General features: G+C 48.5%; 1 long non-coding RNA gene across 1 annotated transcript; it reads right to left on the bottom strand.

Moving 5' to 3' along the window:
- Positions 1 to 43: 43 nt before the first annotated feature.
- On the bottom strand, positions 44 to 23,975 carry LOC112446762 (uncharacterized). Its single transcript, XR_003034850.2, has 3 exons — positions 22,175 to 23,975; positions 13,629 to 13,775; positions 44 to 314 (listed from the first exon to the last, which is right to left on the bottom strand). It is a non-coding gene; the product is annotated as an uncharacterized lncRNA (long non-coding RNA).
- Positions 23,976 to 25,132: the final 1,157 nt, after the last annotated feature.

Genomic DNA, 25,132 nt, shown 5'->3' with positions numbered 1-25,132 from the left:
GAGGACAGCAGGGTCTCCGTTCAGTCTGCCCACACTCTCCGCTCCTTCTGGGATCTCACTGGTGGGCACCAGGTCTTTCTTCCATGTGTATGAGCCCTCCCTGGGGAGACACGGAGAAATGGGGCTCAGAAGGAGCTGGAGGGAAGTGCTGACCTCCCAGGAGGCCAGCTCGAGGCCTCCCCCCCTTTCCCTGACCCTGCCCCCCCCACCCCCCAGTGTCTTCCTGCCTGTGAGACTTCTGTGTTCCGGGGGAGTCGCCTCTGCCTCCTCTAGGGGTCTGGCATCTGCTGTCACAAACCGGCCGGTCTTGGATGCTGCAGTGGGGACAGAAAGAAGACCGATTTTGTCCTCAGCATGCTCAGAGACAGGTGTGGGCAGGTGACACCCGCCTATGCACGAGGAGACACGTGCAAGAATGTGAGAATGGTAACAAAGCTAAAAATAAAGCCAAAGAAAACCAGCTTGAAATGTCCCTGCAAAGTGTGGTTGTGCTTAAAGATTTTGGGGGAGGGGTTAATCTAAGCCCAAGGGAGTTATTTGGACAAGGACTCCTGGGAGAAGTGATCTCAGAAGCAAAGTGAAGGAGAGAGAGCATTATTTAAAAACATTTTTTTAAAAATTGGAGTATAGTTGATTTGCAATGTGCTGTAAGTTTCTGCTGTACAGCAAAGTGAATCAATTATGCATATACATATATACATATGTATAGGCTCTTTTTAAGATTCTTATCTTATATAGGATGTTACAGAGTATTGAATAGAGTTGCCTGTGGTATGGGCTTCTCTGTTGGCTCAGACGGTAAAGAATCTGCCAGCAGTGAGGGAGACACAGGTTCAATCCCTGGGTTGGGAATATCCCCTGGAGAAGGGAATGACTATCCATTCTGGTATTCTTGCCTGGAGAATCCCATGGACAGAGGAGCCTGGCATACTACCAGGGGTTGCAAAGAGTTACACACAACTGAGCAAGTAACACTAAGCCTGTGTTATATAGCAGGTCCTAATTAGTTATCTATTTTGTATATAGTAGTGTGTACATCAGAGAAGGCGATGGCACCCCACTCCAGTACTCTTGCCTGGAAAATCCCATAGACGGAGGATCCTGGTAGGCTGCAGTCCATGGGGTTGCTAAGAGTCGGACACGACTGAGCGACTTCACTTTCACTTTTCACTTTCATGCATTGGAGAAGGAAATGGCAACCCACTCCAGTGTTCCTGCCTGGAGAATCCCAGGGAAGGGGGAGCCTGGTGGGCTGCCGTCTATGGGGTCGCACAGAGTCGGACACGACTGAAGCGACTTGGCAGCAGCAGCAGCAGCAGCAGTATGTACATGTCAATCCAAATCTCCCACTTTATCTCTCCCCCCAGTAAGTAACCATAAGTTTGACTACGGGAGAACATCATTTAATGCGTATTAATCTACGTCTTCCCCACTGCCCACCCTCCTGCCCCCGGGAGCCTTCTGTCAACTCCTGCAGCCCTCCTGTGTCACTTGTCTCTCTGTCCCTTGAGTCTCTCAGGTGAGGTGGCCAGCTCACAGCACGTGGTGCCTCGTGTCTCGCTGGTAATAGATCAAAGCCGGGTGATCCCACAATGAGACCTGATAGTGATCTTGCTGAACCTTGGGTTTGACATTGAAAAAATGAGCTTTGCCTTTATTTCTTAAGGGAAAGGCTACCCGCTCCAGTGTTCTGGCCTGGAGAATTCCATGGATTGTACGGGGTCACAAAGAGTCGGACACGACTGAGTGACTTTCACTTTCACTTAAGTCTGCAGTTTTCAGTGATCTGTGTTCTGCCGCATATGAGGGCTGCTCTTGGGAGTCTGAGGCCTCATGTTTTGATGATGCTATAAATCGTGTTATATCGGAAGACCTGCTCTTTGGGAACTTCTGAGAGCTGGTGAAGCGACACAGCTGCAATGTCATGTTTATCAGAAATTTCCAAATCGTTTCAGTACCAAGACTGAGGATTTAGACAGCAGGTTTGCTCTAAAGAGTGCGAACAGCTGCCCAGTGACTTATTTTGTAAACAATTGAGATGACTCGAACCTGAATGGGTGCCTCGTGGTGACCCATGCCAGTCACAGGAAACACACAGAAAAGATGCCTGTCCTCGTGGTGACCCATGCCAGTCACAGGAAACACACAGAAAAGATGCCTGTCCTCGTGGTGACCCATGCCAGTCACAGGAAACACACACAGAAAAGATGCCCGTGCACACTTGCGTTTGTTCCTCCCCAGCTGATTAAACTTTCTATTCCTGTAACAATTTGCGTTTTTAAAAAGCTGTCATCTGGGAAATGGAGACGAGTGGTCCCAATTGTGCTTAGGTGGCCAAGGCATCCAGTTGCAAGAATGTCCAGGTTGGACAGCTGACAGCGTTTATGCGTCTATTCTTCTCTCCTTAGTGACATGCTATTATTATTATTTATTATTATTCTTTGGTTGTAGTAAAGTCACCTATAAAGTCCACATCATTTTGACACCAGTTTTTTATTTTGGCCATGCTCCACAGCATGCAAGCTCCTAGTTCACCAACCAGGGATCAAACCCACACCTCCTACAATGGAAGTGCAGAGTCTCAACCACTGGACCTCCAGGGAAATCCCTCGACACCAATTTGAAATGGTCTGAGATGGCATAGTTACCTCCTCTTGATCCCTCTGTGTTGCTTTCACTGTCTGCCTCTGGTCCATTCTACATGAAAAGTGAAAGTATTAGTCGTTCCATTCTTTGCCACCCTATGGACTGCAGCCTGCCAGGCTCTTCTGTCCGTGGAATTCTTCAGGCAAGAATATTGAAGTGGGTTGCCATTCCCTTCTCCAAGGGATCTTCCCTACCCAGGTCTCCTACACTGTAGGCAGATTCTTTACCTTCTGAGCCACCAGGGAAGCCCAGACTCATATGGCTTCCCTATTAATCTCCCCAGAGTACAATTGATACGGTCCAGTCACTCTTGTGTTCCTAAACAGAATAAATCCAGTCCCTTCAGCCTGACTTTTGAAGTCCTCCCATGAAAAAACTGACAGTGGCTCAGTCATGTCCGACTCTTTGTGACCCCAGGGACTATACACTCTGTGGAATTCTCCAGGCCAGAAAACTGGAGTGGGTAGCCTTTCCCTTCTCCAGGGGATCTTCCCAACCTAGGGATCAAACCCAGGTCTTCCTGGATTGCAGGCAGGTTCTTTACCAGCTGAGCCACAAAGGAAGCCCAAGAATACTGGAGTGGGTAGCATATCCCTTTTCCAGCAGATATTCCCAATCCAGGAATCGGACCAGGGTCTCCTGCATTGCAGACGGATTCTTTACCAACTGAGCTATCAGGGATGCGATGCTAAAGCTTCCTTTCCAGACTCTCCTTTGTCTACCTTATCTACCACTGAAGACACCTGCACTTCATATCTACTCTGGAAAGAGTCACGGTGGCATCTGACCCCAATGGCCTGGCTTCCCATCAGTTATCTCTTGGAATGCCTGCCTTACGTTCACCCATTGAAATCCTACTCATCCTTCAACGTACACCTCCAATGTCTGCTCCTCAAGGGGCCATCCTCAGCCCGTGCAGTCCAAGGCACTGTCCCCTTCTCTGGAGCTCTTATCATAAACACACTTTGCCCCATGGGGTAGTTGCTTCCCAACCTCTGGTCCACCCCAGTTCACACTCTTCCCTCAGAGCAGGAACTGGCTTGTTCGTCATCTTCCTAATCATCTCAGTGCCTAGAATTGGCCCTGGAATACAGCAGGCACTCAAGGAAATGCTGTTTGGACTGAACTGATCCCTCTTTGATGACTTGCCTGGACCATGAAATTAGGTCCCAGGCCTCTCAAGCTGCTGGATGTACAGGCTGGCATCATTATCTCCATATGTGATGCGCTGATGAGGCAGCTGCTGTAGGGAGGGAGCTGGGTGAAGACCTTGGCAGGCTGTTTGGATGTGCAATCAGATACACTCCCTCTGGGGGATGGCACTGAAATCCTTGATACAGACACTTCTGGGGCAGCCAGGGAGCTGCGGGACTTCATTGGACAATTGCGGTCACCCTGCTTTGCTCCAAGGTCACCTTGCCTTCATAGTCCAAATGGGGGATGACATTTCACTTGAACAGGGACTCCTGGCAGTAGAAAGATGAGACACTCTGTGGGTGAGGATTCAGGGGAGTGGCTCAGACGATGGCTCAGAGAGTAAAGAATCTACTTGCGATGCGGGAGACCTGGGTTTGACCCCTGGTCAGGAAGATCCCGTGGAGAAGGGAAAGGCTACCCACTTCAGTATTCTTGCCTGGAGAATTCCATGGACAGAGGAGCCTGGTGGGCAACAGTCCATGGGTCACAAAGAATCAGACACAGCTAAGCGACTAACATTTTCACTTCACTTAAGAGACCAGGAAAGAGCCAGAATAGGAGCTGAGAGAAGATGGACTGAAGGGTAGAAATGGAAGACTGGGGAAATTGTCACTGGGCCAAAAGATGTTGGTGAGGATAGGGTGACTCTACATCTCACCTGCCAGGATACCCGCTGTATACTTGCGGTTGATCAATGATGTTTTATCAGGTATTTCTGACACTCCAGTTGTCTCACTCCCCCAATGTCCCCGTCTGGAAGATGAATTGAATGGTTACCCAAGTGGATGTAAGAGTGGTAGGGGACAGTCTCTCTCCATCATTCTCTGCTGTCATTTTCAGGGGGACCACTGGGTCCCCAAGATGCTTGACCCACAGCAGTGGTGCCTGCAGGGCCAGGGGCAATCAGGCCATTGGGGGTTTTCTCAGTCCCCAGATGACCAGGTGCCATGCTAGATGCTGGTGCCTAGGCCCCTGTAAAACTTTAGGGGACCCCTATGGTGTTAATCCATGTCCTTAACCCCATTCCCTGGGCTTCCCCAGTGGCTCAGTAGTAAAGAGTCCCCTTGAAATGCAGGAGATGTGGGTTTGATCCCTGGGTCAGGAAGATCCCCGGGAGAAGAGAATGGCAACCCACTCCAGTATTCTTGCCTGGAGAATCTCATGGGCAGAGGAGCCTGGTGGACTACAGTTGCAAGAGATGGACACGACTAAGACACTAAACAACAATAATAAAAATTCCAGTCCACATAATATGGGTCTCCACCCCCTAGCCCAGGACTGGGTAATATATGGGTAAAGTCCTAAGCAGAGAAAACAGTGTGATGCTTTCTGATCTGTAATTCAAAATAAAAACAGGACTAACTGAAACATGGGGGCTTCCCTGGTGGCTCAGTGGTAAAGAATCCACCTGCCGATGTATGAGACACGGATTTTATCCCTGGGTCAGGAACCCACTCCAGTATTCTTGCCTGGCAAATCCCATGGACAGAGGAGGGTGGTGGGCTACAGTCCATGGGGTCACAAAAGAGACAGACGCAACTTACAACTAAATAACAAGAATGACTGAAATATACATTGAAGAGAGTTCCCAAACCTGCTAATACTTTCTTTGATGATTTTGTTGAAATATCGTGTCATTAAAAAAAAAAAAAAGGTTGTGATGCCCGCTGCTGAGCTGGTGCTTCCCTGGCTCAGGTTGACCCTTCTTGTTGGATAATCAGGACCCACCCTCCCTGTGCCCCCCATGGCCACATCCTTGGGCCCAGTCCTGGGGACAGGCGGTTCTATCTGGGTGGCTTTTTCCAGTGGGAAATGGTTCCAGATGTGGTCAGCTGGAGGCCACCAGGGCAGACCTGGGCTTTTGCAGAGCCACACTGAGGGCTCTGAAGGGGCTTCTCTGATGCCACCCTCTGCGAGGCATGGTTAATTGCATCTTTTCTGGGAAAATACCAAGAGCAGACCCGAGGATTAAGTCTCTGCCGTGAATTAGTGATCACCCTGTCCTGACACTACACCTGGACCACCCCGTGCCGTGGGCAGCAGGAGGAATTTATATGGTATGGACACTGAAAAATGTATGTTTTTTTTTTCCAATTTTGTTTCATAGGTCTTTAGAAAAAAAAACAAAACTAACTTCTATTTTATATTGAGGCATAACCCTGGAGGAGGGCATGGCAACCCACTCCAGTATTCTTGCCTGGAAAATCTTATGGACAGAAGAGTCAGACAGACTACAGTCTATAGCATCACAAAGAGTTGGACACCACTGAAGCAACTGAACACAGAACCGATTAACAGTGTTGTGATAGTTGCAAGTGGACAGCAAAGGAACTCAGCCATACGTATGCATTTATCCATTCTCCCCCAGATTCCCCTCCCCTCCGGGCTGCCACATAGCATTAAGCGGAGCTCCCTGTGCTATACAGCAGTTCCTTGGTGATCCATTTTAATTACAGCAGTGTGTACATGGCCATCCCAAACTCCCCAACTATCCCTTCCCTCAATACTTCCCTCTGGCAATCATAAGTTCGGTTTCTAAGTCTGTGAGTCTCCTTCTGTCCTATAAGTAAGTTCATTTGTATCATTTCTTTTTAGATTCCACATATATAAGGGATGTGGAATTAATCAATCAATTAAAAAAATTATGGGTCTTTAAAAACATAAGAAATTGTTTTTAGTATAGGGGCAATTTTTTATACTGTGGTAATGTTAAGGACAGGGGATTTATAGTCATATTTACTATTTATAAGTTTAAGAATATGGTACGTGAGCTTCTGTGTGAAAGTTGGAGGTTTCATAAGCCTCCATTGCTTGGAAACAGAGGTGACTTGCATGTACGAGGTCCCCCACCCTGGAGCCTACATGCCATTTACAAATCACTTATTAGCACTGAGTTCCCAGAGTTTGCCCTGCTGTTCCCTGAGATGTCGGCAGACACCTCCGACAGGGCAAGCCAAGATGTGTTTTGACAACACAGTGGTTTCCTTAGCAAGCTGCTGGTGTCCTCAGGCGACTCAGTAGAGAAAGCTTTGGCTTTTTGATGAGGACGGAACTCTCAATGGCCTTCCTGTCTCAGGAGCACTGGCTGAGTTCATCCTCAGACTGTTAGTAGGATTCATCTGGGCTCTGTGAAGCTGGCTTGTCCGTTGAGTACAAAGCTCTTTTAGCTCTTTTCCTGGAAAAAAACTCAGTGAACTCACTGCACAAACCCCCAGAGACCACAGGAAATAGGCTCTGAGTCCTTTTCAAGAACTCAGAAGGGCAGCTAAGCCCCATGGGGAGGGGTGCATAGTGAAAACAAAATCCAAGCGCACCACCAGCCCTATACAGATGAGACTTCACACTCCAAAGCGCTATTGTTACTGCTCATCACCCCTTGCTGGGCGCCTACTGTGTGCCATGCCTCCTGGGGTACGTCTTATTACCCGATCCTCGATTGCAGAAATAACTTTTCCAGTTGTAGAGTCAACAGTATTTGGAGAAACCACACCACTAAGAACTGCCAGAGTGGGGTCTGAACCTGTGCTCTCCGCCTCCAGACTGAGCGCTCCTTTCCACTGGGCCGGGGGCGAGGCTGTCAAGGGTTGACCCCAGAGGAGTGATGATCCATGTGGGCGGGGGTCAAAGTGGAGCATGGAAGAGGCATCTTGAATACAAAAGCTGAGTTTGGAGAGTTGGAGGGAGGGGCCAGATTGGGGAAAGTAGAGATGAGTAGCAGGAAATAGCCTGGTAGTGAGAGCCCACAGGTAAGTATGCGGGGCAGGCATGGGAAAGAGAAGGATGGCCCACTTTGCTGGAGCAGAAAGTTTATGATCCTTGGAGTGGGTGTGTGGGATCCTTAGACGGCATCACTGATTCGAGTTTGAGTTTGGACTCAAGTTTGACCATGAGTTTGAGCAAGCTCCAGGAGTTGGTGATGGACAGGGAAGCTTGCTTCAGTCCACGGGGTTGCAAAGAGTCAGACGTGACTGAGTGACTGAACTGACTAACTGAGTTTAGAGCCAAATTCAAGATGAGTTGAGGTGTTGAGGTACGGGTAGGATTTGCATATCATGTGGGGCTTGGAAACCATCTAACACTTGGGGAGGGGGGAGGGCAGCTGTGCAGGTTTGGGAAGGGAGAATAAACCTGATGACAGTGGTATTTTTAGGAGGACTGTCCCCCAGGAGATCTGGGGACAGAGAACCAGCAGTGAGCTTGTGCAGCGGTGGAGGCGTGAGACAGCTCAGCATCCTGACTGACTGAGAACAATCCCCTCCCTCTCCGCTTATCTCCATTTCAGCACAGTTGTTGAAGTCCCCCCACCTCAACATAGCCAAGGCAGTCCTGCCCTTCCCAGGGGCTCTCCTGGCTCCCACTGGGCCTGTGGGTGACTCTCTCAGGCCAAGGGCGTCACCATGATGTCCAAGGTGGCTCAGTTTGGCTCGCAGAGCCAAACACAACACAGTGCTGAACTGGAGGGAAATATGCCAGTGTGTTGCCATCACTGGGGGAGAGGGGTGCAATACATCATTGCTCTCTTGCTCAAAATGCTAGAGCAGTATAGAAACAACTTGGATGCTGTAGAACAGAATTTATTACCCTTGTCCCATTGGGTGGCAAGATGGTGCTTCTTATTTTTAATGGGAGATCAACATCCCATATTCCATGACATCGTACTTATCTCATGCTGGAAAGTTGTCCAGAAAGTACAGTCAGTATGTCATGATTTTTTCTCCCTACAATGTAGTCAGGGCTCCTGGAAAAGGCAGTTACTTTTTACCAAGAAAGAAGATGTCCAGTCTCTAACTATGGATTAATACAAGCAAGCACCCAGGGTCAGGTGACACACTCAGGGCAGAAATGAGTGTGGCGTGTGGAGAAGGCTGGGGGGAGTCTGGGCCATCTGCTTCCCTGTTCTCTCCTCATCAGAGAGAGGGCTTCAGCCTCTGAAGACTGCCTGAGGGATCAGGCAGCATGGAGCAGGGCCAGGAGTTGGTACAACCAAAGAACCACAGCATCAGAGAGTATCAGAGCTGGCTGCAGTCTCAGAGTCCAGTAGGAGCAGGGAGTCTCAAACTGCAGGATGTATGAATGACCTGGGATGCTTCCAAAGATGCAGATTCATGAGCCTCTCCCTAGTGGTCCTGACTGTAGGTCTGGGGAGTCTGCATTAGGAGTTGCAACTCTTTGTTGCAAGTGATGGGAACTGAATTTGTCTGATTCAAGCAGAAAAGGAGCTTATGGTGTGAAAACTTGTGCACCTGGAGCTGGGAAGCTGGAGGGCAGGTGCGCTCTGGGCCTGAAGACTCCAGCGAGGAAGGACCTCCCAGAGATGGCCACCTGCTCCACCAGACGGCACCCCTACCTGAGGGCCCTGGGGTGGTCTCACACTCTGTGCCCCTTCATAGGGTCTTTCCTCAGACCTCCTCATCACCAGCCTTCTGAACTGGACCATTCTAGGTCCTTAACTATGAGACCCAACGTCTGTCCATGATCTGTGATGTTATGTAGACTCTCATTTCAGATGATCTCCCTTTCAGGAAAAACGGACCATCGTTGGTCCATTGACTCGAGAGAGGTTTGTGCTCCAAGCCTGGGGTGTTTTTTGATCCCTTTAAGTCCTGACGCTTACGGAGTGTTGTTGTGGGCTATTATATATTCAATCCTTACAGTGGCAAACTGGTGTCCCGTTACCATTCCCACTTTACTGATGAGGAAGCTGAAACTCAGAGAGGTTGAGTCACACGCCCAGGATACACAGCAAAGGTAGCTGGGTGTCCTCCTAACCACGTGTGCTTTACCTGGACACTCCTTTCTTGGACGAGCTCTGAGCTTGTGATAAAGGGCAAATCTCAATTCATCAAATCTAGAAGATTTTTTTTTTTTAATAAAATGGGCTTTGGGACTCTCCTGGTGGGCCAACGGTTAAGACTTCGCCTTCCAGTGCAGAGCGTACAGGTTTGATCCCTGGTCAGGGAACTAAGATCCCGTATGCCAGAAACAAACCAGAAAATCCATAAAACAGAAGCAATATTGTGCAAATTCAATAACGACTTAAAAAATGGCCCACAGCAAAAATATCTTTAAAATGGGCTTTGCCAGGGATGCCCACTGAATCTCTTTAGACCCTAGGTCCCTGTGGCCAATTATTCACCACCAGAGTTTCCCCACAGCTTCTATCCTGATTCCATCAACAATCTTCATTATCTGTATTATGGTAACTGTGCCCTTGGCTCTAGTTACAAGATCACCATCTCTAGATATCCAGGATCTTCATTGAATAATTATAGTTGGTGCATCTTTTTTTTTTTTTTGTCTTAACTCTCAAGACTGCCTCCTTGAATAAGTGTAAGGTATCATGCTTCTCCTGTGTCTTGCAAAAGGCAAAATCAAAGGCATGTCTCACCATCGGCAGGTAGGCTGGAGTTAGCGAATGTCGACTGAATATCTCCGTTTCCCAGAAGCTGTTTGAAACAGTCACATGGGTTAGCTCAAGCAGCTCTCCAAACAATTGTATCGAGCGGGAGCGGGTACTGCTATTATGGCCGTTTGGGACCAGGCAGTGAACAGATCGGGGATGTTTGCAGAAGGTCTCATGGGAAGTAAATGGTAGAGTCAGAATTTACAGCCAAGCAGCCCAGCTCCAGAGCTAGCACTGAGCTAATCCTTCTTGCCAGAGCTTAAGCTCATTCTCTCCTGCAATGTCAGCAGAAAAGATTAATTTATCCATTCGACAAATATTTATTGAGTGCCCACTCTTTGCCAGGTAAGGAAAACTGGCTGGTCTCTGCCTTCAAGCAGCTTAGCCTAATGGGGAGAAAGACATTGATCAAATGAACATACGAATCTATGTGAAATTGGATGTGTGGAAAAACACAAAAGACAGGTCAACTGTGCCAGGTAGGTATATCATGGGAAGATTCTTACCTGGTCATGTAGGTCAGAGCTGGAACTGGAAACTACAAAGGGACCTTAGGACAAAGGACCTGCCTATTTGCACCCCTGGCTGCAAAGGACTCAGTGACCCAACTCCAGCTTTGGGAGCTTTGGGAAGAAGGAGGAAAGAAGCAGCAGGAGAAGATGCTTCTTTTGGGGTGTTACCGACTAGGGTTTTTGGCCTCCTTAATCAATAGAAATTGATTAGAGACCAGCAAATAAATTTAGGCCAGCCTTTACTGGGACCCCCGCTGCAGCAGCAGAGGGCGAGAATGAACAGCAGGTTCCCTTGCTCATCCACTTCCTGAGAGGCGGAGAGCCTTTCCTTCTTTTGGGTGAGGGTAGGGGTGTGTCCAGGGGTCAGGCCTGAGGGGTGGCTTGGTTGCTTTGCCCACCCCTTGATGGTGTTGTGTGCTGGGGGCTTGTGTAGGACCCTGCTTTTGCTCCTGATCCCCTGTTTTGGCTCCAGGCTCTTCAAAAGTGACAGTGCATTTGTTGGGTCTCTTTGTATCTTTTGGGTCCAGAATTTGCCCCAACTGTTTAGGCACATGGTTATTTTTAGTCCCATGCAGTTTTTTTGTATTCTGTTGTTGGAGGAGAGATGTGTCCAGGTGCAAGCTTTGCAGCCAAGGGTGTCAGGTCCCAGCCTCTCTCGCAAGTAACTCCTCTCCCTCCCTCTCTGACCTGCTGCTCTTTCCAGCCTTGAGATTGAGCTCCTGAGGGCAGCAAAGCAGCTGGGTCTCCCAGAGGTCACCCTGAAAGCTGTCTGTTTCCCAGGAGAGGGACTCAGCATCGGCCGTGATTCTTGAAGAGAATCAGCCACACCGACCACGTCGGGTTTGCTGGGAGAGTGATGGGCGTCAGGCACACGCACCTTGGGGGAGCTGCGGTCCTGGCGGCAGGTCCTAGAGAGATAGACGCAGCCCTCCTTCTCTGTTTGCCAGGTGTGTCTCTATGGTGACATGAAGACAAGTGTGGGCCCCTGATGACATTTACTTCCAAAGACTGAGTTAAGCGTCACCTCATGTATACATGGGAGAGATTAGGAACCACAGGAACCACACGGGTGGTTTCCTTTACACTTTACAACGTGGGTCCAGTGTGCTAAGTGGGGGGAGTGTGGAGGAGGCCTCTCTCTATGTCACCTTGAAGACCCTAGATGGAGGAGGGTTTCCAAGTTTTGAGTCCTTCAGCCCTAGCCCAGCTGACATCTCCGGGCTCAGGGACCCAGAAAAGGGAGATTTCAGTTGCTTAAAGCCAGTTATTAAAGAAAGAAGCCTGATCAACCCAAAAGATTTCCCAGAGGGGCAGACACAGAAACGTGGAGGGGAAAGAAAAAGCAGATGGAGTGTGATGGAAGAGGAACAGTTCCTGAAGGTTTGGGGAGAGGAGGTGAGAAGTAATATGGTGCTCACTGTCCCCACACTTCATACAGTTGAGTCACTTCGCCAAGTCCAAGTGTGAGATGACTCAGAGCCCAGGCTGTCAGCCGCTTCAAGATCAGGGCCAGGACTGATAACCAAGGCAGGGTGCTGGGAGTTCAGGGCTGACCAGATAGTCAACCTCTAATTTATCAAGCTAGAGGATGACAGTTTCTTCTGGACGCACCAGCCAGGGTGGCTCCACTGCCCTAAGGGTGTGTGATGGATGGTTTCTGCCAGCGGACTGTCTTTTGAACAATCAGATTGCAGAAAACCAAAAATGATGAGGAGCTGATCAGTACAGAGTGCCTGCGCTTAAGAGAGACCTGATAAGAATTAGTTCAGTTCAGTTCAATTCAGTTGCTCAGTCGTGTCCGACTCTTTGCGACCCCATGAATCGCAGCACGCCAGGCCTCCCTGTTCATCACCAACTCCCAGAGTTCACCCAGATTCACGTCCATCGAGTCAGTGATGCCATCCAGCCATCTCACCCTCTGTCCTCCCCTTCTCCTCCTGCCCCCAATCCCTCCCAGCATCAGAGTCTTTTCCAATGAGTCAACTCTTCGCATGAGGTGGCCAAAGTACTGGAGTTTCAGCTTTAGCATCATTCCTTCCAAAGAAATCCCAGGGCTGATCTCCTTCAGAATGGACTGGTTGGATCTCCTTGCAGTAGATGGAAACAAAAGGAATGTACGGATTTGAGAGTTGGACCATAAAGAAGGCTCAGTGCCAAAGAATTGATGCTTTCAAATTGTGGTGCTGGAGAAGAGTCTTGAGAGTCCCTTGGACAGCAAGGAAATAAAAGCAGTCAGTTCTAAAGGAAATCAACCATGAATATTCATTGGAAGGACTGATGCTGAAGTGCCAATACTTTGGCCCCCTGATGCAAAGAGCCAACTCGTTGGAAAAGACCTTGCTGATGGGAAAGATCGAAGGCAAAAGGAGAAGAGGGGGGCAGAGGATGAGATGGTTGGAGGGCATCACTGACTCAATGGACATGAGTTTGAGCAAACTCTGGGAGATTGTGAAGGGCAGGGAAGCCTGGTGTGCTGCAGTCCATGGGGTGTCAAAGAGTCGGACACGACAGAGCGACTGAACAACAACAAGAAAACAGAACGAAGCTTCTGTCAGAGTCAGGAGCTGCAGGAATAGGGCGTGCTTGACTCAGTCCCACACTGGGAGCCAGCAGACAAAAGAGCAAATCCAGCTCTACCGCTTACTAACTGGCACCCTCACACAATCCCTTAAACTATAGGGCTCTCAACCCCTTTGATTTTAAAATAAAGTGACTGCTATCTGCCCTACAGGGTTGTGACTATTTCATAAAGGACATGTTTTGAATGAAAGCGCTTTTAAAACTATAAAATGCTTTGCAAATAGAAAGGATTATTTCCAGTAACCTGAAAATCAGTGAAGTAAAAACAGAAAGTGGAGTGCTTTATTTACCTCGCATACGTCGTGTTCCACAGGAATGGCACCTCCAGGAGCCGCAGTGAATGGTGTTTCTCGTAGCAGCTGCAGCAGTACCAAGTCAGGTAGAAGGAAGTCAGGTTCACACGAGAAGCATTTTAGTTTATGGTTCCCCTCTCTGTGCTGTGAATTTGTGAGGTCAGTAAAACATTCATAGGAAGCATGCGTCAGCAAGAATAGGTGAGACTGTGCTGCAGAAACAAGATAACCCCTCAGATCCCAAGATCTTTAAGCAGAGTTTTCTTTCTTATTGATATTACATGGCCTTCATGGGACAGCGCGGGCTTTGTTCATCCCAGTCACTCAAAGACCAAGGGTGACAATTATACAGCCCCATCTTTTAAAAAAAAAATTATCTTATTGAAGTATAGTTGGTTTGTAATATTGTGTTAGTTTCTTCTGTATGGCAAAATGTTTCAGTTATACCTACATGTATTCATTTACATGTTCTCTTCCATTATGGTTTATTACAAGATATTGAATACAGTTCCCTGTGCTATACAGTAATAACCTGTTGCTTATACATCCTGTGTATAATAGTTAGCATCTGCTAACCCCAGACTCCTAGTGCTTCCCTCTTCCAACCCCCTCCGCCAGGTCTGGTTTCTGTATCTGCGAGTCTGTTTCTCTTTTGTAGGTAAGTTTATTTGTGTCGTATTTTAGATTCCACATATAAGTGATTTCATGTGGTGTGTGTCTTTATTTTTCTGACTTACTTCACTTAGTATGATCATTTCTAGGTCCATCCATGTTGCTGCAGATGCTATTATTTCATTCTGTTCTATGGCTACATAATATATATATATATATATACACACACACATATATACATATATATGTATACATATGCAGCCTGCATATATATATCTATATCTCCCATCTTCTTTATCCATTCCTCTGTTGATGGACGCTTAGGTTGCTTCCATGCCTTAGCTATTGTCAATAGTACTGCTATGAACATAGGGGGCACATATCAATATCTTTTTGAATTACAGTTTTGTCCAGATGTATGCCCAGAAGTGGGATTGCAGAATCATATGGCCTCTCTAATTAGTTTTCTGAGAAACCTCCATACTGTTCTCCATAGTGGCCATGCCAGCTTACGTTCCCACCAACACAGTAGGAGGGCTTCCTTTTCTGATAGTGATTTTTAATATAGAGAAAATTGCTGGGGGGTTATAGAAAGTTTATCCTCATATGCTTTCTTCAAGCCATTGTGTCATGATTTGTTTGCTGTTTGACGAGTTCCCATCTGAACAGTGGCTGAAAGGGCTGAATCTTTCATGTCTGTAGTTGTTGGTTTGCTTCTGATGGGGTTCAGGGCACACAACCCCAAAATAGGGCCCTTGGGAATGCTGAGCATCTTAAACTCAAGGAGTCTGAGAAAAAGACAAGAAGCAGGAGGAACCCTCTGACCTTCCCTCTTCTCCCTCCTTCCCTGAAATGGGTCATCTGGAATCTCCCGTGTGAAGAATGCCTTCCTCGGACCAGAAGGATGAAGACATTCTTATCAATTGCGATGGAATTTGGGGCAAGAAATGTGCACATGCAAACCCTGTAAAACTCCTCTCTTCCCATTACATGTTTACCATTTGCTACCCGAGCCCAGACTGCTCTGCCTTGTCATCTCTTTACAATGCTTCATTTCTTTGTCTAGAAGCCTCCTGTTCTGGTTGATTCTTTGAGTCTTCATTCTTTTGTGGGGGCTCCCATGGACATGTAAAAATTCCATGAAAGTTGTATGCCGTCAACTCTTTATCTATCCTCACTAGGTCAATTTTCAGACCCGGCCAAGAACCCTAATGGAGTCAAGGAAAACGTTTCCTCCCCTATAGGTACCTGGAGGTTTGGGCAACAAATAACTCACTGGAGCTGCCTTTTAGGGGCTCAGAACTCAAAGTTTATGGGTGAGAAAAGATGGAATATGTGGAAAATCCCACCATCAAACCCCATTTAAAGAGAGGTGCAGGGTGGTTTGAAGGCCGCACAGAAAATACCAAAGTTGTATGTATACTTGAGTCTTAAATTGGTCAAATCCTATTTCCTGCCTTAGTTCTCTTTGTCTGTAAAATACGGGGCTGTGGCCTTCCCTAGTCACTAGAGAGGGTATGAGGATAAAAATATATTTAAGGGAATTCCCTAGTTGATCCAGGGGTTAAGACTCTGTGCTCCCAATGCAGGGGGCCCGGGTTTGATTCCTGGTGGGGGAACTAGATCCCACATGCCTCAACTATTAATAAGACCTAGCAGCAGCCAAATACACACATGAATAGAAATAAATATTTAAAAAATGTTTAAGAATTAAAATCTCTGAGGTCTTTCAAGGGAGAGGAACTACAGAAATTCCGTGTATTCTTGTCACTGTTACGGGAATCGTGTGACTTTAAACTTAGAAGGAAAATGTCAGGACTTGGGTCCCATCTCTGTCCCAGAGTGTTTAATCACACTGGCCTTGGTTTGCAGACCCCAAAGTGAGGTGGAAGGGACCCTCTTCTTTCCAGAGGCTCCTGTCTGCTGGGCATCTCTGCAGAAGTCTTTGTAAAACTCGGGCCCTTTCTAAGCTGAGTTGGTGTTTCGTCATTTTTGCCCTGACACTCTGTGCCTCTGGAGGGGTGAGTTCTGGAGGACTCAGGCAGTGACGGGGGATGGGGGTGACAGTTTCCAGGCAGTCGCTATTTCAGCAGGTGGGCCCGGCCAACCCTGCTGACTGCGGCCAGTGTGAGGAGACAGGCAGAGGCTTTATCTCCCAAGTTCTGACCTGTGTGTGATTCCTCTGGCCAGTCTTGCTCTTCTCACACCCTCTGGTGTCTGGTCTCATGAGCACAGGAACATCTGGGGTTGAGTGGGCCTCCTGGGGACGGAGGTCCCCTCCTGCCCCCAGGCGATAGGACTTACAAGGCCGGAGGCCAAGGGCTGAGCTGGAAACCCAGATCACAGAGCCAGTGGGACAGAAATCAGAGCCTCCTGGTTCACATCCTTCCAGCAGCTAGAAACAAAGGAGTTGCCTTTTGATGGAGCTTTTAAAAAATGCACAGTGATTCTTTCATATGGTGTTAATAATAGATTGCACTGATAGTGTGATTGACAAATGACTCTGTTTTCATCTTTCAAAATACGTTTTAGAATTGCAAGCCTTTCTTTCCTCTCTTTTCTCTTCCTTTTTCTTTTCTCCGTTTCATCAAGCGTTTATGGAGCTTCTGCTATGTGCCTTGGACCGTGAGTACATAGAAATAACACCACCTTTGTCATCATCTTGGAATTGTAATGTGGCCAAACTACGTAACAGATGGGTGAGAAAGGAATGAACACTTGTTGACTAGTCTTGTTTATCAGACACTGTGCTTTCCATTGTCACATGTATTTCATTTAAAACTGAGCGAGCCCCATAAGGTAGTTGATGTTAATAACAATCCTCACATATTCATCTAATTTTCTGAATAACCCCCGGAAGTGAAAACTGTGATTATGTCCACACTGTCCAGCAGGAAGGGGGTGACCAGGTGGCATTCAAACCCCAGGTCCCTAAATGCGGAGCCCCCCATGCAACTCTGCCCCTTCTGAGAGTTGTACCAGGACCCCAGCTCGAAGCCTGAAGCCTGTGGGGCTCCTAGCTCCCTGACCCTGAGCAGACAACACGTCTCAGATGCTGAGTCCAAGCCAAGGAGTTAGGGTGGGTTGGGCAGAGCCACAGGGAGGAATGGGAGGGAATTGACTTTCTCCAGTTTAAGCTGTGGTTAAACCTCTCCTTTCACATCTGAGGATGAGGAAGACCTGAGGATGAGGTCTCTGGACACCATGGTGCCTCTGGGGCCTGAAGCAGGTCCCCAGGCACTGGGGTTCCTCTCGCCCTCCCCTCTGCCTGCTCCTGGCCTGAAGGTGGCCTTGCAGACAGCCTGCTCTGCACTGCCCCGGGCTGCTCACTGGCACAGAGACAGCAGGCGCTGGAGCAGCCGGGCTGTGTTGGCCTGAGGATGCTTCAGCAGCCGGCCTCACGAGGATCTGGCAGCAGCGACCTACTTACAGGGGAGGAGTGGGCGGGGAGCACCCGCCGGGCTCTCAGGGTTGTGGGGGAGGACTGCCCCACATGCTCTCTTCCCAGACACAGACCAGAGGGGCCTCAGCCTGCACAGATGAGGGTGGGGCTTCCTGCCTGGGACCCTCAGCTGTCAGAGAGACCTCGCTGAACATGGCCTGTCCTCCAAAGAAAAGCCAGGGTGACAGAGACGGAAGGAGAGAACCAGAGACAAGGAGAGACAGGGAGAGACAGAGACAGAGGTGGAGAGAGAGACATGTAGAGAGAGACAGAGAGACAGAAAGACAGAGATAGGGAAGACTGAGATAGGGAGAGAGAGACAGAGAGACAGAAAGGGACAGGGAGAGACAGAGAGACAGAGATGTAGAGAGAGACAGAGAGACAGAAAGATAAGGAAGACAGAGACAGAGAGGGAGACAGAGATGGAGAGAGACAGAAAGAGAGAGATGGGGGAGATAGAGATGGGGAGAGACAGAAAGAGAGAGATGGGGGAGATAGAGATGGGGAGAGACAGAAAGAGAGAGATGGGGGAGATAGAGATGGAGAGAGACAGAAAGAGAGAGATAGGGGAGATAGAGATGGAGAGAGACAGAAAGAGAGAGATGGGGCAGATAGAGATGGGGAGAGACAGAAAGAGAGAGATGGGGCAGATAGAGATGGGGAGAGAGGGAGAGGGGGGAGAGAGGGGGAGAGAGGGAGAGGGGGAGATGGAGGGGGAGACAGGAGAGAGATGGGGAGATAGAGATGGGGAGAGACAGAAGAGAGAGATGGGGGAGATAGAGATGGGGAGAGAGAGAGAGAGAGATGGGGGAGATAGAGATGGAGAGAGACAGAAAGAGAGAGATGGGGGAGATAGAGATGGAGAGAGAGGGAGAGGGGGGAAGAGAGGGGAGAGAGGAGAGGGGGCAGATAGAGATGGGGAGAGACAGAAAGAGAGAGATGGGGGAGATAGAGATGGAGAGAGACAGAAAGAGAGAGATGGGGGAGATAGAGATGGGGAGAGACAGAAAGAGAGAGATGGGGCAGATAGAGATGGGGAGAGACAGAAAGAGAGAGATGGGGGAGATAGAGATGGGGAGAGACAGAGACAAGGAGAGAGGGGCAAGCACGCAGGAAGGCTTGTTTAGGAGGAGATGGGAGGGGTTGGTGCTGAGAGCCCCAGAGGCGTCCCCTGTGGACTCTCCCCAGGACGGAGCAGACTGAGGCTCAGGGACCTTCCACAGGCGGCTCACTGCTCCCACGTTCCCTCATCTAATGTGGTTGTCCACATTAGGTAGGCTTTTTCTTTTTTTTCCTTTGGACAAATATTTATTGAGTTCTCACTCTGTGACTGGAAGTGGGCATTGGAATCAAGAAATTCTCATTGGTCAACATGTAGTCGTGAAGTAGCTGGCAATCATGTCCGACTCATTGCGACCCCACGGACTGTAGGCCGCCAGACCTCTCTGTCCATGGGATTCTCCAGGCAAGAATACTGGAGTGGGTTGCCATTCTCTTCTCTAGGGGGGTCTTCCCCACCCAGGGATCAAACTCATGTCTCTTATGTCTCCTGCACTGGCGGGCAGGTTTTTCACCGCTAGCATCACCTGGGAAGCCCCTGCCTGCACGCTCATCTTTAAAAATGGAATCAAGAGGGTCTCTGGGGATTTCCCTGGTGGTCCAGTGGTTAAGATTCCACGCTTCCTGTGCAGAGGGTGTAAGTTCAATCCCTGGGTGAAGAACTGAGATCCTATATGCCTCATGATGCAGTGAATAAATAAATAAAATGCACACTCTCATTCATTAAACATTTTTTTTAAAGAGGGTCTCCAGTTCTTCTTCTGCTACTAAGAGTAGGGTGCAGCCAGAGTTTAATTCAAGAACTATGCTTATCGTAACTAGAAGGATGTAAGCTGGACATCAGTCATCCACTGAGCTTCTTTTTTTTTTTAATTTTTATTTTAACAATGTTGTGATAGTTTCAGGTGAACAGTGAAGGGACTCAGTCATATATATACATGGATCCATTCTCCCCCAAATTCCCCTCCCATCCAGGCTGCCACTTGATATTGAGCAGAGTCGCCTATGCTTTACAGTAGGTCCTTTTTAAGTATAGCAGTGTGTACCTGCCCATCCCAAACTCCCTAAATATCCCTCCCCTCCATCCTTCCCTCCACCCCAGTTCATTTCTCTAGGTCTTTGAGTCTGTTTCAATTTTATAAGTAAGTTCATTTGTATCATTTCTTTTTAGATTCCACGTATAAGGGATGTCATACGATATTTCTGCACTGAGCGCCTTCTAACTGCTGAGCCGTGTGCCAGCGTGGAGAGAGGATACAGGAACGTAAGATGACTTGCAGGATGTGTAAGGGTGAGGGCTGGGATACCGTGAGACAGTGAGCTCTGCCTTAAAGAATAAACGGTCCCTATGTCAGAGCCCTGGGAAGAGGGCACTTCCCAGGCAAAGACACAGAGGGGAAGACACAGAGGTGGGATGTATCATGGAATGGGGAAGGGTGGCAGGAGAGAGCCTGAGTATATGACACTCTGATCTCACAGCCCAGAACCTCAGGCGGTAGCCCTGGACACTCACACCCTAGAGAGCTTTGGGCTATGACGATAGCCAGCCTTGGAAGGTCTGGAAGACCTTGGAGGCTCCAAGGCTCCCCCTTTCAGCAGTTTTGAGATGCTCCCCATTCCTTGGCAGGGGGCCTGGAAAAGGGGGAAAACTGCAAAATGCCCACCAGATGGCAGTGTTTCCTAGTGTGACTGTCCTGGGGGAGCCGTGGAGGGGACATGCCTGAGTGCCCGGTGCTGTGACAGGTCCAGGCAGCTGTCCCTGGAGGAGCCAGAGTTCCAATTCAGGCACGCCTGCCCTGCTTCAAGAGAATGCGTCCAAGAATTTCACTCTGGGAATGGGACACGTGGGGCTGTCTGAGGAACCCTCTCCTCTTCCCCGGGCATCTCCTCCTCCACGTTTAAAAACCCAGATGGTGCTCACTTTCCCATGAGTCACGATTACCTGGGAAGTAGAGCAGATAGATCCCATTTTCGTTCAGCTTTGCCTCACCCAGTGCGATTCCTCATTGGATCACCTCTAGACCATACCTGCTTTCCCAGTTCTCCTCCTGTGAGCTTATGCAGTGGGAGAGAGTCAAATGGGGGCAGGGGTGGATGGAGTCATTGTTCAGTCACTCAGTTGTGTCCAACTCTTTGCAACCCCGTGGACTGCAGCATGCCAGGCTTCCCTGTCCTTCACCATCTCCTGGAGCTTGCTCAAACTCATGTCCACTGAGTCAGTGATGCCATTCAACCATCTTGTCCTCTGTTGTCCCCTTTCCCTGACTTTAATCTTTCCCAGCATCAGGAAATGTATTTTTCCAGTGAATCGGCTCTTTGCATCCGGTGGCCAACGTATTGGAGCTTCAGCCTCAGCATCAGTCCCTCCAATGATTATTCAGGGTTGATTGCCATTAGGATTGATTCGTTTGATCTCCTTGCAGTCCAAGGACTCTCACGAGTCTTCTTCAGCACCACAGTTCAAAAGCATCAACTGCTTTTGAGGATGCTGCTACTGTGCAAGAAACTCGGACTAGGAGCCGAAGAAGGCACAGGAGGCAGATGGGCAGGGAGACGCAGGATTTCCTTTTCACTTTACTTCTATAATCTTCAAGGTCCTTGGGTCATCAAAGCAGCCCCAATGCAAATACCTCTGTAACCAAGCTGGACCCTATGAGATCTTCCCAGAACAGACCCCTCCCCTCATGTCCTCTGCCTGCCTCATGTCTGTAGAAAAACTTTAGCCTCCTAGACCTTCCCTGAGTTGCAAAAGGTAAATTTAATCAGATAAGTGAGAAAAAGGCAGAATGAAAGGGAAAACAGTCAAACAAGACACAATAATAACAGGTAAGCCATTGAAGAAAGTCAAGGACCTTTAGTTCCTTCTCAAGGGCTATAGATAATATTCTGAGCCAAATCCTGTGAGCTGTTTTGCAGACACTGAAACCCCTAGCAGGTGGGGGAAGCAAACTGCATGCTGTCCACAAACGCATAGACCCCAGATGGGGTGGAACCAGAGGTGGATGCTCACTCCCAGTGACCTCACTGCCCACCAATCAGAAGAAGGTCCATGAGCTGATCACCCTCCCACAACCCCCATCTCTCACTCTGTCTTTAAAAACCTTTCCCTGAAAGTCTTGAGAGAATTCAGGCCTTTTAAACTCTAGCTGCCTGGACTCCTCACTCAGCTCCTACAAGAAATGCTGTACCATGACCTGGAGTCAGTAGATGGACTTTGTTGGGTGGATCCAATAAAGCTGTGGAGCCAAATTTGCATTGGGACCACTACCATTTTTCCATTTCCTGAAGTCAGGAAGGTGGCTACCTTAAGAGTACACATGAAGTTATTTTCTAGTTTCAAGAAAGATTTAAACACAACAACAAATACAGTTTAAAAAGAGGCTTAATTTAGCCACAAGTGCCCCTCAAATACACATCACGCAGGACTTACATGCCTCATTGAAGAACACAGGGCTTTCCAGGACTTCAGCCAACATCAATAGCTGGGACGAAAGATGATCAGAGAATGTCATAAACAAAGAATCCAGAGATGGCAAGGGCGGGTGTGCCTGGGTCTAGTTTTAGGCCAATGACTTGCAGCCTGGGCATCCCACACAATGAGACAATTCAGTTCCTTACTGGTCTGGGATGCCCAGACCCAGTTCTCTCTCGGAGCATACTTGGATGACTTATTGTCACATGATTGCTTCAGAGCGATGATAAGCTATTTGTGACAATGCAACTAAATGCGGTATTTTTCTCTAAGTTTGGAGACATTGTCTGTCCAATGTGCCCTCTCCCTCACCCTCTTGCAAGGTCACTGGAAGTGCTATAAGCCCTTCAAGAGAATTTCATGCCTCGGTCTATCCCTTCTGGCGTGGTTACTGTCCATGTTCATAGACTGCAAAGAATATGTGGAAGACAGTAAGGCAGAGTGGAAATCCCGTTGGATTTGTAATCAGAAGGCTGAAATTATATTTCTAACTTTTCAGAGAGTTAGATGGAGATTGCTTAACATCCTTGTGAACAGTTTCTACTAAAAAATAAGGAGGGGAGTAGTAACTGTGTGGGCTCAAAGATAGCTCCCTGATGTCTCAGCAGATAGAGAACCCACCTGACAATGCAGGAGACACAGGAGACCTGAGTTTGATCCCTGGGTTGGAAAGATTCGCTGGAGAAGGAAATGACAACCCATTTCACTATTCTTGCCTGGAGAATCCCAGGGACAGAGGAGTCTGGTGGGCTACAGTCCCTGGGGTTGCAAAGAGCTAGATACACAGTAATGAGGTATCTTATATCCCAGGGTTTGTTTTGTAACAAATGTAATGTGTTTCATAAACTTAATGAGTTCATCTGGATGAAAGAAGATAAACTATAAAGGATTACCACTATTACTAAGGTTTCAATAATCCTTGAAATCTTGTATGGATTATGAATGAAAAATATTGCCAGCTGTATCAGTAAACAAAGGATGATGCAGCCATCAAGCCTTCATATTATAGCCAACCCAATGGTGGGCCCTCAGGGAACTCAGGATGAGAAAGTAGAGGTCACCAACACCAGATAGTTAATTGTTGGTGTTCAGTTACTAAGTCGTGTCCGACCGTTTGCCACCCCATGGACTGCAGCACTCCAGGCTTCCCTGTCCTTCACCATCTCCCAGAGTTTGCTCAAACTCATGCCCACTGAGTCGGTGAGGCCATCCAACCATCTCACCCTCTTTTCCTTCTGTCCTCAATCTTTCTCATATTCAGAGTCTTTTCCAGATAGTTTAAGGTGCATGTCAAATAAATGATTTCAGCGAGCCCAGACTCTTGCATCTTCTCACACATAGAAAGCACTAAATCCCTTGAGATGCCCGGTTTTCTTTAAGTAACAGTAATCTTTTGATGTCCTGACTAACTGGTCTTTGTTGCAAAAACTCCTGTCTATGCTGGCATCCTGTGATCTTGGATGCTCCTCCCTGGGCTAAAAAAGGCACTCCCCTGTCCCTTCCTTGGTAGAAAGATGTCATCAGGAATGGCCACTGAGGGAGGTCTGAACACCAGCATGAAGCATATCTCTGTCTCACGATCGAAGGATCTGTACAGTTTTTAGATCCTCGTCTCCTTCCTTGAGGGCATGACACAATGATCTGTATATTGCACGCCCCCCAGAAATATTGGTTGACAAAGGGATGGAGGCCTGAATGAAGAGCTCCGAAAGCGCTCTGTGCCACCTGAGAGCCAGGGGCAGTTAAAAGTAGAAAACCAGGGCTGGAGCTGGGAACACAACCCAGGCGCTGGTTCCCGGTGCCCTGGCCACTCAACGCGCTGTCCGGGCTCCCAGACGGCCTGGGCCTGAGCCAGGAGCTGGCTTGGAGCAAGGCCCGGAGGGAAAGCCATCCATCACAGGAGGTAATGGTGCGTGGAAGCATTTATCTCCCCTCCCCCCATCATAATCGCCCTCAGACGGCCGGCTGTGGGGAAAGAATCTGACTTTCCCAAGAGAAGAAAGGCCAATTTTAGAAACTACTTTCTTTCCTTTTTTTCCGAAGCAAGCTGATGGTAGGACAGGACATTCTACCCTGGTCGCAGGCTAGGTACTCCTGAGCCTTCTCGAGCCTGGACCACCGTCTCTGCCCTTGGCCATTTCCCCCATCCCAGTCGTGATTTCCGCATCACACTGTCTGTTCCTTCTCCCAGCATCACCGGGCCTGGGGTCCTTAATGCCCACAGGACTATTCACAGGAACTCTTAGCCCCCAGGGCTGGTGGGTTAGGCTCCTTACAGACATGCTCAGCATCCTTGTGAGCGACCCAGGCTGCCTAGACAGCTTCTCTGCAGGAAAACAGACACAAAGATGAACTCTGGTAGTTCCTTTCTCTCTTTCTCTCTCTCTACCATCTGTCTATGATAGGTGTGGGTGACAGGTAGCAGGTTACAGAAATATAACTTCTCAAGGCTTGGTGCTGAATGTGAGGTCCCAGGACCAGCAGCGTTGGCATCCCCTGGGTACCTGCTGGACAGGTAAACCTCAAGCACCATTTCAGAGCTACTGAGTCAGAATCAGAAGTGAAATAAGATACTCCGGTGACTTTACACCCATGAAAGTTTGACACGTACTGCTGCAGCTCAGTTCAGTTCAGTCACTCAGTCGTGTCCAACTCCTTGCGACCCCATGAACGCAGCACGCCAGGCCTCCCTATCTGTCACCAACTCCCGGAGTTTACCCAAACTCACGTCCATTGAGTCGGTGATGCCATCCAACCATCTCATCCTCTGTCATCCACTTCTCCTCCCGCCTTCAATCTTTCCCAGCATCAGGGTCTTTTCAAATGAGTCAGCTCTTTGCATCAGGTGGCCAAAGTATTGGAGTTTCAACTTCAACATCAGTCCTTCCAATGAACCCCCAGGACTGATCTCCTTTA

Source organism: Bos taurus, chromosome 5 (assembly GCF_002263795.3).
Source record: "Bos taurus isolate L1 Dominette 01449 registration number 42190680 breed Hereford chromosome 5, ARS-UCD2.0, whole genome shotgun sequence".
Taxonomy (NCBI): Eukaryota; Metazoa; Chordata; class Mammalia; order Artiodactyla; family Bovidae; genus Bos; species Bos taurus.
The sequence above is the reverse complement of the archived record's forward strand: the minus strand, read 5'-3'. Positions and strand labels throughout refer to the sequence as shown.